The following is a 19,093-nucleotide window of genomic DNA, read 5'->3' as shown; positions in this document are numbered from 1 at the left end:
GGGTTCCAGAGGTAAACACAGAGAACTGAAGGGTACAGAAATACTGTATAGTCCTGTCCTGGGTGAAACAATGTAAATTTAGTTAGATAACATTTGTAGCTTTTAGAAATATTACATAGGTAATCTCATCTTAGTCTCCCTGCAGCCATAAAAAATGGGAAAGTATGGATCACATTTGTATTGCTATTTGTTTCTAATATACAGGGCAAGTGAGGCAACTGGAGATAGTCCAACTGTAGAGCTGGTGGTAGCTGCAGATATGAACTTGCTGCCCATATCTCATGACTATCAGTATAGGGATCATTTTTTGTTTTGTTTTGTTTTGTTTTGCTGTTGTTTTTTTTTGTTTGTTTGTTTTGTTTTGTTTTGTTTTTTGCACTGCACTGTCATGCACTGGCCTTTATATTGGTCAACAGTGTGAGCATGCATGCTTTGTCACAATCCCCCCATCCTTCTATAATGTATTTCCAATGCACTTTTGGGATGGAACATTAGAATTGAATAAATCAAGGGGAGGCAAGCGAAGGCCCATGGAACAACTTGGCCCATTGTATGCTTATGTAAATAAAGTTTTATTAGAACATAGCCAGGCTAACTCATTTACACTGATCTACAGCTGTCTTTGCATTACAGAAGCAGACTCCTTGCTTTATTGTACTCCTTCCATTTTTAAGGTCCTCTCGTGGTCCAAGATGGTTCCTGGTGCTTCAGCCACTGTGCTGTTGTTGTTACTACTACTACTGATAGCATGATAACTAGAGGAAACAAAACAAAATATGAATACAAAAAGCCTAGAAACAGAAACATCCATAAAGGCAGCAAATAGGCTTTCATTCAAATCTAGCCAAGATGAGACTCCTGCCATAGTTCCTGGGGGCAACCAGCATATTTCATTCCTCCCATTCCTGGGCACACTGGGGAAGATCTGGAGACTGTGTCTTACCTGCATGCAGGATCTCACACTTTACAGAGTATTTCTATATTTATTACTTCATTTGCTCTTCACAATACTCTAGAAAGAAAAGATGAAGAGGTCTTATTATTATTTCTACTGTATACCACGAGAAACATAAGTGCTAAGTAACCAGATTCAGTATCCTCTGTCTTCCCAAAGATGATTAGATCTTCAGAGGTTTGTTAAGAATGGAAGGTGAACATTCATTGCAAAGAAGAAAGGAAATGATCCAGGACTCCTAGCAGATGCAGCTAATCATGTGGTCTCAGCCCCACTGAGCCAGTACCTGTAAAACAAGGATCAAAGCATCTTTGGACGTCTGGGATTGTTAAGAGGCACAGGGCACATAGGCCAGTCGCTGTCATTACCCAGGCTTACCTCTCATATCTGGTTTGTCCTTAGAAAGATATTTCCTTTTACTGGGCACCAGTTAACTTTTCTCGGAAAACAAAGGGCTTGGCCTCAACGATTTGCTAAACTATCTTCCCAATCTTGGGTCCCATCAGCCTAGGACCCGCCTTTTCAAAAGAAACTGCTCAGATAAGAGCTCAGGTTGGAATTCTCCCTCTGGCTAAGAGCTAGCTGTGTGTCTCAGTAAGTGCTAATCATATTTCTGACTCTGCATCTGAAAGATAGGGCCAAACAGTGTCTATCCTGTTTCCGTGAAAATAAGACCTACTTACAGGTTTCCTTCTGAGTGAAATATAAGGCATCCCCCGAAAATAAGGCCTCCCCCTAGGCTAAACATGAGAGATTTGGTCCACTGATTCTGAAAGAAATGGAATCACAAGAAATTCACCAGGAAATTCAGGAATTGGATTGTTATGATGATGTTCCAGAAGATGATGACATGATTGTCATTGAATAAATGAGTAAATTCTTGATACTGTAGGATTCACAGTTTGTCTGGTTTGTGTTGACAACTACCATACTACTGTACCGTATACAGGTAATAAATTTCCTTTATTTTCATTTAACAATAAATGTGTATCGTATTCTTCTTCATGGAAAAATAAGACATCCCCTGAAAATAAGACCTAGCGCATCTTTGGGAGCAAAAATAAATATAAGACACTGTCTTAGTTTCGGGGAAACAGGGCAAGGATTGTGAGGATAAAATTAGGTAGGTGTTTCCAGGCCCCACAGATTGTAACTCTTCAAAGGCTTAGGAACCCCTCCGTTTTGCAGATTTAAAGACTGGGATTCCACTTCAGAGGGTCGGCCACAGCATTAGATGAGTGAATTCATGTAAAGTACAGTCAAACCTCATTTTTTAAATGTCTCAAACAATTTGCTTCTCAACCTGACAAACCTTTCATGCTGATACCTGTATGACCTGTCACCGGTCTCTCAGACAAAGAAAGGGGAGAATGCCAGAATATGAGTCAGTGTACTGCTCTGTACTGCTCTTAACAGCTCAAGATATTGTGCTGTAAATATTTTTGTAGGTTTTTTTTTTTTGGCCTTTGTTTCTCTTATTATTAAATTTTCATTTTTATTGTACATTTCATTTCCTTTTTGCTAACTTTTCGTTTACATTTCATGTAGTTTGTTTTGAAAGTGTTTACAGATTAAAACAGTACATTCGATATGTACAGTATATAAGAAAAGTTAAAACAGGGGATCCTTTGGGGATCTGGAATGGATTACTTCCATTTACATTATTTCTAATGGGGAAAAAAAATACTTCAGTTTTTGAACAGCCTCCCGAACGAATTAAGTTCGAGAACCGAGGTTCCGCTGTACCAGGAACAAGACTTGGCACAAAGTAAGCATTCAGCAGATATTTTTTATTATTTTTTTTACATCCGTCTACAACACCAAGTCCTGGTGTTCAGTCAAGGTCGAGAAGTGGCTGTAAGGTGCACATAGACATGCACGATCCGGGGCGGCCCAGGGTTAGCGGGGGTGAGGTCTGGGAAGTGGGCCCCCGGACGGGAAACTCTCCGGGGGAGCTGACCAAACCCCGCAGGTGTCTTCAGAAGCACCGCAGGGATTGCAGTTGCCCTGCGCGATCTTGCTCCGCACTTACCAGCAGGGCCAAGCCCCGGGCGGCAGGGCGACGGGCACACCAATCCAGCCAAAGGGCCAATCGGGAAGCAGTTTACGGGGGCCGCTGCCGGCCGGGGGCGGGGCCGGGCCGGGATCTGGGCGTGGTCTGGGACGGGGCGGGGCTTCCTTCCCTGGAGGAGACCGCCCAGTCCGGTTGCAGTGTAGCTCTGCCGGGCGACCTGCAGAGTCCAGCTAGCTAATACGTGGTATCTGATTGGACAAGTAAGTGACCCTCCTCTCAGACCCACGTGTGCACCAGGGCCAGTTGCAGACGGGCAGCGCGCACGGTATCCAATCGGAGAGTGCACCCGTCCCAAGCCTCCCTCCCTGGTGGTGCCTTGGCCACCTCCTCTTCCTTTTCCTCCTCCGGGTGCTAAAGTCTCATTCCAGCCGGGCCTTGGCTCCCGAGACGTTGTTGGGCTCCCCCGTATCCTCTCCTGGGTGAGGCGTCCGGCCACTCAGCGGGAGGGTCGGCTTTTACTGCATCCCCAAAGCTGCCCATGCGATGTCTGGAACCCGAGGTCCCCTGCCATCACTGTCCATTTGACTATGTGCACTTCTCTCCCCTTCACCCCCTCTGTCCTGACCCGCATTTTAGGATAGTTTCCCCAGGCATGTCTGAGCCATTGAATTCAAATCTGGCTACAGAAGGTATTTTTAGGGTCGGTGTTGCTTGTAACTTGAAACGCTATCAGCAGCTTGTGATAAAGTTTGAGGTGCAGTTTAGATGGTATACTACTAGAGCTGTCTAGTTATAATTATCCTGGGGAGGTAAGTCCTTGGGACTGATCATTCCAAGATGCAAAAATATGAATTTCCTTAATCATTGACTATTTTCCACTGAAGCACTTCTCTTAACTCATTCCATTCCTAAATTAAAGTGGCAATCATTACCAAGAAATGGAAGAGCCATAATCATTTGTTTAATTTTTAAAATAGGAGTTCAGGGATGAGGAAGAGATTAATCTCTTGAAATGCTTATCCTCCCTTGGAATGTGGCTGTTATTTAGATGGCATAGTTTTGCTTTTGCTTTGTTTTGCTGGCTTTTCCTCATTTCCCATAAGCCACCAAGTGTATCATCACCTGCTTTTTTCTTTTGAAGTTGTCTGCTGGGTTTTTCAGCCTTATGACTTCCCCCTAGTCTTCTGGGAGTCTCCTGGTAATGAGGGCGGGCCTCTGCTTGGCTCTTGACCTGGTGGCCACTGGCCTGACTATGGGAGAGACCAGTTGAGGTGGACCTCCTGTTAAGAATGATTGGGGGAAACAGACCACAGATGTTGAGAAGGGCCTGGAGATTGATTTGAGGGGGGGGAGGAGGGATGGCGAGGGGTGGAGGTAAGGAAGGTTGGGAGCCTCTTTGCCTGGATTTGGAAGTCAAAACATGAGTATTTGGAGAAGGAAATAACCCAGAGGGTGAACTATGTCTTTCTAGACGGGTTTTAGTTTACTGGGAGGAGACTGGGCCTTCTTCCAGGTGATGTTAATCTTTGCTGTGGGCCTTGTCTTTTCCGGGAATCTGGTTCCCTTTCCCTAACCTTTCACTTCAAATCATCATCAATTCAAATCATCCTCAATTACCAGCTGGTTTTGAAAACAATTTGAAGTGGTGAATCTTGCCTTGAAACTCCCAGCCAGAGTGGGACCACCCTCCGCTTTCCCAGGGGATTTGATATCATTATTTTACCAGAATGTATTATAGGTCATTTTACTGCTTACCTGCCTGTCTTTTTATAAAATGGGATTTAGAATCAGCCCAGGTAGTATAAGAGGAGGCCATCCAAACCAGTTCCTCAGTTCATTCATTTGTTCACACATCTTGTGGCTGGTGTGGGCCTGGTGCTGTGGTAAAAGAACAAGACGTGGTCACCTCTGCTTTCTCCAGTCTGCTGCTGTCTGGTCTGACAGGGGGGATTATATCTATATGATAGGTTAGTGCTGTGGCAAGGTGTGCAGAAGGGCACATGGCCCAATATGGGGTTCAGGAAAACTTCCAAGAGGAGATAATAACTAAGCTGAGTTACAAAGCCTTGGTATGCGTGGGCTGGAGAAAGACAAAGGGGAAGGATTATACTTTATTTGGGAACAACATGTGCAAAACTAGATAAACCTGGCACATTGTTGATTAGTATGGCTCATCAGGAAAGGGTGAGAAATCACCAGAAAGGAGGCTGGGGCTGGGCTAGGTGACAGGCCAGAACAGGGAGGGTCCAGTGAGTCATGGTAAGGGAATTTAAAATGTGTCTCCCCTGTTTTAGAAAGTTAATTCTGCCTGCAGGGTGAAGACTGGAGGAAGGCTATTATAATACAGGTGAGAAAGAGTTAGGGTAATAGTTGTGAAACTGCAGAGAGATTAGGAGAATAGAATGATTAGGAATTAATTGCTGATTGAGTGTAGGGGATGAAGAAAGAATGTATTACTCAAGATGCCATGGGGAAAAGAAGGCATTCTTAACCTGGGTATTTTTGAATAGCTTTATCGAGATCTACTTGACATAAAGTGAACTACATACTTGAAGTGTCTAATCTGAGAAAATTTGACATCAGTATATAATCATGAAACCATCACAATCAAGATAAATAATATTTCTAATACTCCAAAAGATTTCTTGTGGCCCTTGGTAACCTCTCCCTATCTAGGACCACCCTTCCACCAAAGCAATCAGTGAATTAGCTTCTGTCTCGTTAGATTATTTAAGATTTTTTAGGACTTTATCTGTAGCGTCATATGATATGTATCTTTTCTTGTGAGGTGACTTTTCCTTAATCCTCATCTTAAGATTCATCCATGTTATATGTGCATACATGGTTCATTCCTTTTTCTGCTGAATAGTATTCCATTGAATTATACTACGAGAAGTCCGTTGCATGAAGATTTGTGCAATAGGCCTTCCTTCCCCTGGCTGCCTGCACTGGTTTTCCTCTGGCACCTGGGACTCAGGCCTTTGCTCCAGCCACAGCGTTAATTTGCATACTCCTGATTGGCTGGTGTGCATTGCAGAGGTATGGTCAATTTGCATATTTCTCTTTTATTAGTGTAGATGTTTTGTTTACTCATTTACCTGCTGATAGATTTTGAATTATTTGCTGCCTTTGGCTACTACAAATAAAGCTGCTATGAATATTTGTATACAGAGACATGCTTTCAATTCTCTTAAATACCTAGACGTGGAATAGCGAGTTCACATGGGAGGTGTATGTTTAATTTTTTAAGAAACACCACGTGTATGTGTATTTCAAAGTGATTATACCATTTTACAACCCCCTCAGCAATGTGTGAAATTCTCAGTTGCTCCCACAATTCCACAATTTGTGTGTTCACTTTCAAATTTTAGCCATTCCAATGTGGAATCCTGGCATGTGGTTTTAATGTGTATTTCCCTAATGACTAATAATTTCAAGCTTCTTATGTGCAGCCCATATATTTCATGTATCTTCTTGGGTAAAGTGTTTATTAAAGATTTTTTTTAATGGGCTGTTTTCTTATTGAGTTTTGAGAGGTTTTTGTAATATATTCTCATTATAAGTTCTCAATCACATCTGAGTCTTTATTTTCTTAACTATCTTTTGAAAAGCAGAGTTCTTAATTTTGATAAAGTCTGGTTTATTAATGTGTAATTCTTTTATGGATGATGATTTAGGTGTTGTATCTAGCCTCAGGTCTCAAGTATTTTCTCCTATTTTTTTTTTTTTAAAGAAGCCTTATTGTTTTTGGTTTTACATTAAATCCATGATCCATTTTAAGTTAATTAAAGTTAATCTGTAGCACCAGTTGTGGAACAAAGTTTATTTCTTTTTTTGGGGGGGGAGGGGTATGGTATCAATTGTTCCAGCACCATTTGCTGAAAAGTTTATTCTTTCCCTATTCAGTTGCCTTTGCATCTTTGATCAAAATCATTTTACCATATGTGGACCTATTTCTGGTTGTTTTATTCTGTTCTGTAGATCTTGTTGTCTATTTTGATGCCAGTACCAGGTAATCTTGATAACTATAGTTTTGTAATAAGTATTCAAGTCACATAATGCAAGTCCTTCAACTTTGTTCCCTTTAAAGTTGTTTTGGTCATTCCAGATCTGTTACATTTCCACATTAATTTTACAATGTTGTCATTTTGTCAATTTCAAAATAAAGGCCTGCTTAGCTTTTAATTGGGCTTTTATTAAATCTATACATTAATTTGGGGGAGATTGACTTATTTAGGTCTTAGGTTCAGCAATGTTTTGTAGCTTTCAGTAGATAGGTCTTGCACATCTTTGTCAGATTATCTGTAGGTATTTCATATTTTTCTTGTTATTGTAAATAACATTGTCTTAAAATTTTAACTTGTACTTGTTGCTACTTGTGTATTGATCATGTATCCTACAATCTTGCTAAACTGCCTGTTATTTCTAATAGCTTTTTGTAGATGCTATCAGCTTTTCTATGTAGTGATCATGGTATCTGTAAGTAAAGTTTTACTTTTTCCTTTTCTTTTTTTTTTTTAAAAATATATTTTATTGATTTTTTTACAGAGAGGAAGGGAGAGAGATAGAGAGCTAGGAACATCGATGAGAGAGAGATATCGTCCAGCTGCCTCCTGCACACCCCCTACTGGGATGTGCCCACAACCAATGTACATGCCCTTGACCGGAATCGAACCTGGGACCTTTCGGTTCGCAGGTGGACCCTCTCTCCACTGAGCCAAACCGGTTTTAGCTACTTTTTCCTTTCAATGAGGATGCCTTTTTTTTTCTTTTTCTTGCTATAGTGCACTGGCTACAAGCATTGCACTTTTTAAACATATATTATCATTTTTTAGAGAGAGAAGAAGGGGAGAGAGAGAGAGAGAGAGAGAGAGAGATATTTGTTGTTCCACTTATTTATGCATTCATTGGTTGATTCTTGTATGTGCTGTGACAGGGATGGTACCCGTAACCTTGGTGTACTGGGATGATGCTCTTACCAACTGAGCTACCTGACCAGGGCCTAGCTAGAAGCATTTTTTTTTTTTTCATCATTAACTTTGATGTATATTCTTTGTTGCAGCCCTTTATCAGGTTTAGGAAGTTTCATTCTATTCCTGCTTTTCTGAGAGGTGATTTTTTTGGTATTTGTTTTTAAATGAAGAATGGATGTATTTTTGTCATTTCCTTTTTTTCTATAACTATTGAGATCATTTAAAAATTCTTAATATGATGAATTACATTGATTTTTTTTTTTAATATTAAACTGAACTTGTATTCCTGAGATAAGTCCCACTAGGTTAGGACCTAGTATCCTTTATATATATATATATATAATTTGTTTTATTGATTTCAGAGAGGCAGGAAGAGGGAGAGAGAGATAGAAACATCATTGGTGAGAGAGAATCATTCATTGGCTGTCTACTGTATGTCCCTTACTGGGGATTGAGCCCACAGCCTGGGCATGTGACCTGACTGGTAATTGAACCATGACCTCCTGGTTCATAGGTTGACACTCAACCACTGAGCCATGCTGGCTAGAACATCCTTATTATATTTTGTTGGGTTCTATTTGGTAAAATTTGAAGAATTTTTGCATCTATTTAATAATGGATATTGATTTATAGTTTTCCTTGTATTATCTTCCTAAATTTATATCTAGCTAATTCTGGTCTCAGAATGAGTTAGGAAGCATTTCCTACTCTTCAATTTTCTGTAAGCACTTGTGTAAAATTAATATTAATTCTTCCTTAAATGTTTGATAGCATTCAAACCAGTGAAGTCATCTGGGCCTAGAATTTTTTTGTTTTGGGGGGGAGGGAAAAGTCAATAATATGGGACTATTGACATTGTTTCTTCTTGAATAAAATTTGATAGTTTGTGTAGTTTAAGATATTTGTACATATCTTCTAAGTTGCTCACAATAGTCCCCTATTACCATTTTAATATCTATAGAATCTGTTGTGATTTCATATCCTTCATTTCTAACATTGGTAATTTGTGATTTTTCTTTTTATTTTCCTGATAATTCTGGCCAGACTTTTATCAATTTTATTGATCTCAAAGAACCAGCTTTTGGTTTCATTTATTTTCTCTCTCTCTCTCTCTCTCTCTCTCTCTCTCTCTTTTTTGTTTTGTTTTTTTGTTCTGAAATTTATTTTTTCTTCTGCTTACTTTGGGTTCCTTTTACTTTCTAATTTCTTAAGGTGTTGATGAGGCCATGTGTTTGTGACTCTTTCCTAATATAGGCATTTAATATACATTTCCAAGTACTGTTTCAGCTTAATCCTACAACTTTTTTTTTTTTTTTTAAATATGTTTTTATTGATTTCAGAGAGGAAGGGAGAGGGAGAGAGAGATAGAAACATCAATGAAGAGGGAGAATCATTGGTCAGCTGCTTCCTTCATGCACTCTACTCAGGAATGAGCCCGCAACCCGGGCATGTGCCCTTGACCGGAATCGAACCTGGGACCCTTCAGTCCACAGGCTGACTTTATCCAGTGAGCCAAACCAGCTAGGGCTAATCCTACAACTTCTGCTGTTTGTTTTTTTTAATTTTATTTACTTAAAATCTTTTTCATTTTTTAATCTTTTTTTGATCCATGGATTATATAGAAGTTTGTTATTCAGTTTCCAAATATTTAAGGACTTCCTATTACTATATATTACATATATTTCTATTAATTTATTTATAACTTAATTCCATCTGGTTACAGGACGTGCTTTGTATAACTTGAATCCTTTTAACTTTTTGAGGTTGGTTTTTGTTTTGTTTTGTTTTTGCACCCAGAATATGATCTGTCTCAATAAATGTTCCAAATGCATTTGAAAAGGATGTGTATTCTCTTGTTGGATAGAGTGTCTTTAAGGTCAACTTTATGACTGCTACTGTATATTATAACTTGCTGATTTTCTATCTAATTACTCTGTCAGTTATTCAGAGAGAGGTATTGAAATCTCATGATCATTGCAGATATATGCATTTCTTCTTGAAGTTCTACCAGATTTTGTTTTATGTATTCTGATGTACTGTTATTAGGTACATTAATATCTAGGATTATTTGGCTATCTTGGTGAATCATCCCCTTTATTATTTCAATTTCGATAATATATTTGCTCTGAAATCTACTTAGTCATTTTTCCTGGTAGTAGTTGTGCTCTAAAATGTACTTAGTATACTAATGATATAGCTGCTTCAGTTTTTTTATTTTATTGCTGTTTTATGCTATATCTTTTTCCTCCTTTTACGTTTTAACCTATTTGTGTTCTTATATTTAAAGTGGGTTTCTTGCCGAAACTGGTTTGGCTCAGTGAATATAGCGTCGGCCTGCGGACTAAAAGGTCTTGGGTTCGATTCTGGTCAAGGGCATGTACCTTGGTTGCAGGCACATCCCCAGTAGGGGTAGTGCAAGAGACAGCTGATTGATAACTCTCTCTCATCAATGTTTCTAACTCTCTACCCTCTCTCTTCCTCTCTGTAAAAAATCAATAAAATATATTTAAAAAAAAAAAACATTTAAAGTGGATTTCTTGTAGGCAGCATATAGTTAGATTGGATAACAAAGCAACACCTGACATTTCCTGCCTTTTCATTAGGTTGTTTATACCACATTGAATGTAACTATTCATTTGGTTTGGTTTGAATATTCCATCTTGCTTCTTCTCCTCCTCCTCCTCCTCCCCCCTGCACTTTCCTCCTCCTTCTCCTCTTCCCCCTTCCTCCTCCTCCTCCTCTTCCTCCCCCTCCCTCCCCCCCCCCTCCTCCTCCTCCTCCTTCTCCTCTTCCTCTTCCTTCTCCTCTTCCTCCTCCTTTCTTTCTGTATTTGTTCCTTCTGTTCTTTGGTCTCTTTTCCTTTTTCTGCCTTCTTTTGGACTATTTTTTTAAAATAAATTTATTTTTCTCCCTTATTGGTTAATTAAGTATAACTTTTTAAAGACACTTACCTGAGGATATGTTTTTATTGATTTAAAGAAAAAGAAAGGAAGGAAGGAAGGAAGGAAGGAAGGAAGGAAGGAAGGAAGGAAGGAAGGGAGGAAGGGAGGGAAGGAGGGAGGGAGGGACGGACGAGAGAGAGAGAGAGAGAGAGAGAGAGAGAGAGAGAGAGAGAGAGAGAGAGAGAGAAACAGAGAGAGAGAGAGAGAGAGAGAGAGAGAGAGAGAGAGAGAGAGAGAAACATCAATGTGAGGGGGAAATATTGATCTGTTGCCTCTCATACACACCCTGACCAGGAATCAAACCCAAAATCTACGTATGTTCCCTGACTGGGAATCGAACCTGCCATCTTTTGGTATACAGGACAACGCTCCAACCAACTGAGATACCTGGCCAGGCAATTACGATTTTTGGCAGGTATAATTTCAGTGGTTGCTTCATGGTTTATATTATACATCTTTAATTTATCAGCCTACTTTCAAGTGGAATTATACTGCTTCATAAAAGGACCATTTAACAATAGATTTATAGTTTTTCCCTTCTAGCCTTTGTACTACTTTGCTGTATGTTGCCCATTTTACGTTTATATATGTTTAAACATCATAATACATGGTTAGTTTAGTTTTAAACAGTCAATTATATTTTTATTCACATACTTTTAAAAAATTCTTTCATGTACCCACAATGTTACCCTTGTCTCTTCATTACATTTTTTAGATTTCTATGCAATATCATTTCTCTCGCTGCTTCTCATAGTGCAGTTCTGCTCCAGAAGGACTTTTTAACCTTTTGTCTGGGAAAATTTTTATTTTAGCTTCAATTTTTTTTAAAAATATATATTTTTATTGATTTTGTACAGAGAGGAAGGGAGAGAGATAGAGAGTTAGAAACATCAATGAGAGAGAGTCATCGATCAGCTGCCTCTTGCACAGCCCCCACTGGGGATATGCCCGCAACCAAGGTACATGCCCTTGACCGGAATCGAACCCGGGACCCTTCAGTCCCCAAGCCGACGCTCTATCCATTGAGCCAAACTGGTCCCGGCTATTTTAGCTTCAATTTTGAAAGATTTTTTCTCCCCCAAGTGGTAAAGAATTCTACATGCAAGGTATTTTCTTTCAGTACTTCAAAGATCTTAGCTCAATTGTCTCCGAGCTTGCATTATTTTACTTTTTTTTTCCTTTTCTTTCGTGAATAATCTCCCTCCTCCTGCCTATCCCCCATCTGCTTTTAAGATTTTCTCTTGATCATTGCTTTTGAACAATTTGATTATGATGTTTATTGGTTTGGTCTAGCTTTATTTATATTTCTTGTGTTTGAGATTCATTGATACTCTTGAATCTGTAGGTTTATAGTAAATATGGGAAATCTGTGCCCGTTATGTTTTCAAGTACTTCTTATGACACTTTTTCTCTCTTCTTCAGAGCTTCCCATTTCACATGTATTAGGCTACTTAAAGTTTTTGTGTAGATCACTGATACTCTGTTCATTTATTTATTTTTAAAATGTTTTTATTGTTGTTGTTTTTTTCTTTCTTCTTCTTTTTTTTTTAATACAGAGAGACAGAAAGAGAAACATCGATGTAAGAGCTCAGCATCAATCGCTGCTTCCTACATATCCCCCACCCAGGACCCAGCCCACAACCTGGGCATGTGTCTTGAGTGGGAATCGAAATAGCAACCTTTAGGTGCATGTAAAGTCACCCAACCAACTGAGCCATACCATCCAGGATGCTCTGATTATTTATTTTAAAAATCTTCTTTCTTTATTATATTTCATATAGTTTGTATTACTGTATCTTGAATGTCACTAATATTTTCTTCTGTATTGTCTAATCCCATAAAGTCAATTTTTCATCTCAGATATTCCAGTTTTCATTTCTAGAATTTCAACTTGAGTCTTTTATATATATATGTTCTATGTCTGAACTTTTAAGCTCAATCTTTCCTCTCGTTTTTTGAACATATAAAATCAGTTAATCAGTTATGATTTTTAATAGCTATGCCTGTTAATTCTAACAAATGTGTCAGTTCTAAGCCAGTGTCCATTGACTTTCCTCATTTTGGGGAGTATTTTCTTGCTTCTTTGCATGCCTGGTAATTTCTAATTGATCAGACATTGTGTTTTTTGACTTGTTAGATAATTTGTATTTCTATAAGTGCACTTGAGCTTTGTTCTGGGGCATGTGTAAGTTATTTGGAAACAATTTGATCCTTTTGATTCTTGCTTTAAGCTTTGTTAGTTGGGATCAGAACTATTTCTTCTTCGCTACTGTGTGAAACCCTCTGCATACTCTACCCAGTGCTCTGGGAATTGAAGTTTTTCAGTCTGGTTCTTTCACATAGGCACTATTCATGGGCGTGTGAAGTCCATTCACTGTTCATTTTAATCCTGTCGGGTGTTTCTGGCTCCGATAGATTCCTCACATGTATACAGTGATTGATACTCTTGGTAATACTTGAGGAGTACCCTTTGCAGATGGCTGGACTTCTCCCTTTGTCTTGTCTGTCTGTCTGTCTGTCTGTCTCTCTCTCTCTCTCTCTCTCTCTCTCTCTCTCTCTCTCTCTCGCACTCTAGCCTCCTTGTTATCCATAGATTCCTAACTCTTTCTCCTCAACTCAGGGATACTGCGGGGCTTGGCTTGGGTCCCAGGCATTAAACTTGAACAATTTCAGAATACCCACTCTTTTTCATCCTCTCGAATTTCTCCAGAATCCCTTTGCTTTGTTGCCTGATTTCCAGTATCCCGAGAACGTCTGTTTCCCATTTGGGTTTGTTTTTTAAGTTGTTCTGGGCAGGAGGCTCAGGATGCTTTCTGTTACTCGTTCTGGGCTGGAAGTAGAAGTCTTCAACTAGAATTGTTAAGAAAATGTAAAGAGCGGACTACCTGAGGATGGGAGGAAGGGATTTTGAGGTCCCCAGGCACCAGTAATAATGGGGACCTCTTTTGCCACTTGCCGAAGCCTGGAAAGGGCACAGTGAAGGAGGTATATCAGAAGGACACATAAAATACCCTCATCTTAGGATATTTTTCAATAAAGGAACTACTTAGAAAGATGAGGGTAGCCTGAATCCCTGTGGCTAATCACAGCAGGTTTATTATATCCCTCTAGTGGGGCAAGGGGAGGAATGGTTAGCAACTGAAAAGGAGAAAGTCATGTGAAGAAGGCTGCCTTGAGAGGATCTGTTACCTTAGTTCAAGAGGTACAGCTAGTTCAAGGCCACTCCAAAGGAAGGGGTCCTGGCCTTACTCTCCTTCCTGCTTTGAGGCTTCTGCTAACATTCGCCATTGGCCAAACCCAACCAGAAGACAGAGGATTAGAGAGCCTTGGAGATCCAGACTGTGGTCCACAGGACACAGAGCATCAGAGAAGGATTGAGAATAGATATATATTTGGTGGGGGAGGGGGACAAACAGCAAATAATCTGTGCAAGGAGTCAGTGAGAGCCTCTCGATTTCTGGCTACAGGATCAGCGCGGCTGGTGGTGCCAATCTCTGACATGGGAGAGAAGGAATAGTAGATGTTTGGGGAGAAGGTTTGACATGTGAAGGAGACAGGATGAGGTTTCCTTCCCACACTCGTCATGTTTTCCCCTGGAGGTCTTATCCCCCTTCCCCCCACCCCCCTTCATCATCTTAAATTGTTTAGGAAGTTTTTATCAACCTGGATGACAAGGGAAGCAGAGTTCACACAAGAGGTACATTTGCAATGATTTATACGTGGGGCGGCTTTAGGGAGAGTGGGGAAATCAAGTAGAAATCATTCAGGCTAAGTGTATTACCAGTCCCTCGGCCATCTGGATTTGGGGCTGCGCTACATTGAAATCTGTTGCAGATAGGGTTGAGAGCCAGGTAGCTTAAACTCTGGTAAACTGGCTGTTGGATGCGGATATTAACAAAGGACTCAGGCCCTGGCTGGTGTGGCCCAGTTGGTTGAGTGTCATTCTATGCATGGAAAGGTTGCCAGTTTGAGTCCCAGTCAGGGCACATACTCCATCCCCAGTAGGGGGCATGCAGGAAAGAGCTGATCCATGTTTCTCTCTCCTTTCTCTCTAAAATCAATAAAAGCATTTATTTATTGATTGATTTTTAAAAGAAAGGATCCCAGCTAGTGTGGCTCAGTGGTGGAGCATCAACCCATGTACTAGGAGTATATGATTTGATTCCCCCGTCAGGGCACATGCCCGGGTTGTGGGCTCAATCCCCATTAGGGGACTTGCAGGAGGCAGCTGATGAATGATTCTCTCTATCGCCTCCCTTTCTCTTTCTGAAATCAATAAAAAACATTAACAACAACAAAAGACTCTGTGACTGATTGGATATGGAAAATGAAAATTGAGAAGACAAATTCTGTAAAATCAAGAATGATGTAGACAGATTAAGTTAAGTGTAATTTACCAAATTCTTGGATTATAGAATTATGTGGCCAAATGAGGCTGTTGTTAAGATGTTTAATGGTTACCACGTGACATAGTGGAAAGAGCATAGGATTGAAGTCCCACTCTGCTTTCCGCTGGCTCTGTGAGGTTGGGCTTGTGACCTGACTGCACACTATGGTTACCCACTCTGTAGTGGTGGCCACTACATGGCCATCTACCAAGTCACTAGTACTATGCCTGGCACAGATTAAATACTCATGAGAAATTTATTCATCCAAGATGAGGGTTGGCTCCAAATACAAATATCTTTGAGAAACATTTGGGTTTATATGAAAATATATATTGAGTAAATACAGGTAACACTAATTTCTAATGATATATTAAGGGAATAGTAGAGTATTGGAACAGGGTGATGACAAAGTCCCCCTTCAAAGACAGTTGGTGAAAACTCCCTAGCTCCTTTTCATTTTCTTCTGAACAGATTATTCTGATGTTAGTGTAGGGATTGCATATTTGGCTGTGGAGACCACTGGTTTGTTCCAGCACACGTTGCAAACAGAGGGCCTCCGGGAAGGTAGAGAAGACCTTACCTGTGCTGTTAGTCCAATGTATACCTCATCTCCACACAATGTCATGTGGAAACATGGGTATCTGAAACTCATTCTTGTTAAATGTATCAAGTGCCCCTTATCCCTCTCCCTATCTTATTGTTGCAAGCAAAGCCATAGGATAGAGGAACATCAGTTACAGGAAAATATTCAGCATAGAGGAGAGAAGACCCAGTAGGAGGTTGCTTACCTAGAAGGGATTAGATGGTTTGGATGATCCCATAGGATAAAAATGAGGACCAGAGGGTGGAGCCATACAAATCAGAGTTTAACTCATGACAAGGAAGAACTTTTTTTTTTTTTTTTTTTTTTTTTTTTTTTTTTTTTTTAACTAATAACTGCCAATCCTTTGAGAACCACTGAAAATCTATCCTCTTTAAAACAAACAAACAAACAAAGCACAGTACAACTGTGAACTTGCTTTTACCTAACACTTTTTTCTTTAAGCTCCTTCTTGTTTTTAACAGCTGCTTATTAATAACATTTAAATTGTTTCCAGGGTTTTTGTGAGTATGCTCTTGCCCTTTTATTTTATTTTTTAAATGTTGTAATGGACCTTTTTGTATATTTAGCTGAGACAATCTATAAATTCTTAGAAGTAAAATTGTTGAGTAAAAGTGTAGATTTTGAAAATGGGAAGATATTGGCAAATTGTTCTAAAAAAGATTCATCCAATTACTATCCCACTAATAATGTATGACATTATATCCTCACATTCTTGCCAGAGTGGGTATTATAAAAAAATTTAATTTTTGACAATTTGTGGTATGATTGTATCTCAATATTGTTTTGACTTGTATTTTCTATCGCATTTGAGAGGGGAAAGGTTCATATGTATCCATTGCATTTATTTTTTCTGTGAACTGCAAGTTTTTGTCCTTTGCCTCGTAGGAAAAGGGAACAAACAGTATGAACAAAGGTGCCAACCCTTTGAGGGGTTGCTAATACTTGTGAATGGTTGCAGTATCAGGGGTTGCAATCAGGGGTAATGGGAACAGTAGGGCAGGGACAGAGGAAAGGAGGTTAGAGAGGCAGGCAGGGCCAGAGCTTTGAGGTCCTTGTGGGCCAAATAAAGAGCTTGGACAGAAGCATCATTGGTGGTGGTTAAGCCTAAACTGTAGCTCTTGGTAATTTTGACAGGGTGTCTGTGTGTGTGGCATGGCCAACTGTCCAGTTCTCCAAGTCTAATCCTCAAATAACTCATTCTTAGGCCTTTCACCTTGGGTCTTAAAGCCACTGGGCCATGCTTGGTAAACAGGTAAACAGGAGAATAGGCCAGAGACTTCAGACATCGTCTGGCGGGGCGTTGTCTCTGGGAGGGTGTTTCTGTGTGGGGAATGGATTCTATTGCTCTTCCTAATACTGCCCTGAGCCCTTCCTGACAGCAGTCATTAAGGTCGGTGGTTTTTCAGTTCTTTTAATTTGAGTGGCTTTCTGGGAAAAGCTGTGGATGCTGGCCAATATGCTAATGATAATGGCACTGCTTTGAAGGTCTGGTTAGTTCTGTAGAAAATCATTTCAGAGTTAACTGGATCAGCAAATCAACAGCAGTCCCTTGGAGAAGAAAGTGACAGAGGGAGAGAAAATACATATGCAGAGTGGGGCAAAAGTAGGCTTACCATTGTTGTTTGAAAAATAACGTAATCATTCATAAACAGTAATACAAAAATAAACTGTTTCAGGTTCTCACGACTGTAAAACTGTTTTGCCCATCCCGTATATTTAATATTTCAGAATTCAAAGACTCATATTTCAAAAAGAAGAGTCCACATAATAATAATAAGTCGCTGCTTATAATTTTCCCTGCTGTGGGCTTAGCTGCGTAATTGGTATATTGGGGTTAAAATACACTGACTTGGCACTTAGAAGCAGGCCACCAGCCCTCACCCTCTTTGTATCTGCTCTTCCATCTTCCTGTCCCCAGAGTCCTGGCAGGAGAGTGGCCATCGGATTCTAAATCTGGGTTTCAGTGGACTCGGGTTTTCAGAGAGAGAGAGAGAGATGGACTAACATGGGGGTCTTGGACTCTCTCCATCTTCCTTCTCCCCTCCACACATGTGCTCATGGAAGTGGGGCCCTCGGTCAAGGAGGGAGAGTGTTCCAGGGGAGGGGCATGGCGCTTTATACAGAAGAGAAGTTTGCTGATATTGCTTCTACAACTCTCCATGCACAGAGAGTCCTTCAAGGCTTTTTATTTTTAAAATGTATTTGATTATTTAATATAGGGGTGGGGAACTTGTTTTTGTTTTTTTCTGCCAAAGGGCCATTTGGATATTTATAACATCATTTGCGGGCAATACAAAATTATCAACTTAAAAATTAGCCTGCTATATTTGGTCAAATATTTAATTAACTCACCCCAATGCCATGGCAGGGCCAGGCCAAATGATATAAGGCCCACGGACCAGGCGTTCCTGATTAAATACAACCTAGTAATTTCCCATTTACTATATCACACTACACTGTGCTCACCTGTAGGGACAGCGAAGCAGGGGACAGGACGTTCTCAGTTGATAACCAGTGCTTCCTGCCGTAGCCTTTATAGTGCCATGGGGTATTTATTAATCAGAGTGTGGAGAAGGCATTTCCAATCACTGCGTGGCTGAGAAGCTTCCCAGGATAAGCAGACCTGGAGGGGCATTGTGAGTGTGTCCATGATGAAGGCACCTTGTTAGTGTGAAAATCCAGGACCCTGCAGGGTAGTAGCAGGAGTGCTGCTGGGACTCAGGCCCCCTTCCTCTGGGCTTTGTGGCCATCACTGGGTGTTGACCCTCAGGATTGTGTCCTCCCCTGTAATGGGAGTGACAGCACATACCTTATACCTGCGGGTTCCCCTTTGCCTTTCTGTGCAAGAGGCTATCAGGGTGGCAGCATGAAGAGCTGGGAAGGCAATATGACAAGTGAGGAGGCTTGTGTTTTTTACCGTAGGAGATAGGAAGGGGAGAGTCAGCAGGGTTTCGTGGAAGAGGATTTAGGAGATTCAGAGTTTACTTTGCTCTCAGGTGCTATTTGCTATTGGAGTTTGGGGACATTATTTGAAGAGCCAGATTTTCCACCCACGATTTCTTTAGGACCTGCACTGTGCATTTGGCCTCGGCATGGCTAGATTTGGTATTTTCTTGGTGTCGACTATTGTGCCATCGCCGGTGTGGCTCTTTCTTGGAGGGTGGCAGTTTCTGGTCACTACCCAGGACTGGCCTTTTTTTTTGATTGTTTTGTAATA

At 40.3% G+C, this 19,093-nt stretch overlaps 1 protein-coding gene and 1 long non-coding RNA gene across 4 annotated transcripts in view; one reads left to right on the top strand and one right to left on the bottom strand.

The window, feature by feature from the left end:
* Window positions 1–589: 589 nt before the first annotated feature.
* Window positions 590–3,034, bottom strand: LOC311617550. Its single transcript, XR_014794122.1, has 3 exons — window positions 2,988–3,034; window positions 944–1,012; window positions 590–755 (listed from the first exon to the last, which is right to left on the bottom strand). It is a non-coding gene; the product is annotated as an uncharacterized lncRNA (long non-coding RNA).
* A 126-nt stretch (window positions 3,035–3,160) lies between these two features.
* Window positions 3,161–19,093, top strand: part of FGGY (FGGY carbohydrate kinase domain containing) — a 395,380-nt gene continuing 379,447 nt past the window's right edge. For 2 of the 3 annotated variants that reach the window (XM_084872965.1, XM_084872968.1), the window contains exon 1: window positions 3,376–3,448. The gene's annotated coding sequence lies outside the window, so the exon portion shown is untranslated. Of the gene's footprint in view, window positions 3,230–3,375; window positions 3,449–19,093 lie in introns of those variants that run through there. The other variant, XM_084872970.1, reaches the window with a different exon arrangement.

The sequence above is a fragment of the Pipistrellus hanaki genome (genome assembly GCF_964339955.1).
Source record: "Pipistrellus hanaki genome assembly, chromosome: 2".
NCBI lineage: Eukaryota > Metazoa > Chordata > Mammalia > Chiroptera > Vespertilionidae > Pipistrellus > Pipistrellus hanaki.
This window is presented reverse-complemented; position numbering and strand designations above follow the sequence as displayed.